Genomic DNA, 818 nt, shown 5'->3' with positions numbered 1-818 from the left:
CTGTCATACTTCCTTTATTGATTTAAGGATTTTCAAAGAATGATATAAATCTAAGGAGTAATTTTTAATCTCAAGGTAAATTCTTTCTTGATACTCAGAAACATCAAATCAGTCCTTTAGTAATGATGATTCAACCCCCTTCTGAGACCACAGCAATTAACAGTGGAATGGTTCTTGACATATTCTGTTAGTGCATTATAAAATTTAGGGACATTAAGTAACGGTGATGGAGAAAACAAAACCAGCCTCTTTGTTCTGAAAAAAATAAAAATAAAAATAAAAAAGCCGCCATCCACCGAAGTTTCTATTTTAAAAATTGAGTCTGTCTTTAATATTTGTTCAACGCTTTTCCTTATCCCCCAAATCGTGTGTTGAGTTAGAGTTCTAAAAATCTATCCTTTCACATCTCCATATTGAGACTATTCCTAGGGTCAGCAAAAAGCCTTATATTAAAATGCAGAGAACATTTTAAGTGTTATTTCCTAAGTTTCAATAAAACTATCCAAATACTTAAGTGGGCTAAAGATTATTGAACCCCTCCTGTGTGCCTGGCATAGAGCTCAGGTTTTGTATGTGTTATTTGATTTGGTCTTCAGCATGATCTTGTGCTACTGGTGTCACTCCCCGTTAATGGACTAGCACAAAGTTTAAGTAGCTTGCCCGTTGTGGCCCAGAGAAATAAATTTCAGTACTATTTTGATTTAGTCCCATGTCATCTTCAACTTGTACCATTGTCACATCTTTTTTTTTTTTTTTTTTTTTTTTTTTTTGCTGGAATTCTTTTTTTTTTTTTGTTTTTCTCCGGTACCGGGAACCGA

Source organism: Chinchilla lanigera, unplaced genomic scaffold (assembly GCF_000276665.1).
Source record: "Chinchilla lanigera isolate Chin_1 unplaced genomic scaffold, ChiLan1.0 scaffold00001, whole genome shotgun sequence".
NCBI lineage: Eukaryota > Metazoa > Chordata > Mammalia > Rodentia > Chinchillidae > Chinchilla > Chinchilla lanigera.
The sequence above is the reverse complement of the archived record's forward strand: the minus strand, read 5'-3'. Positions refer to the sequence as shown.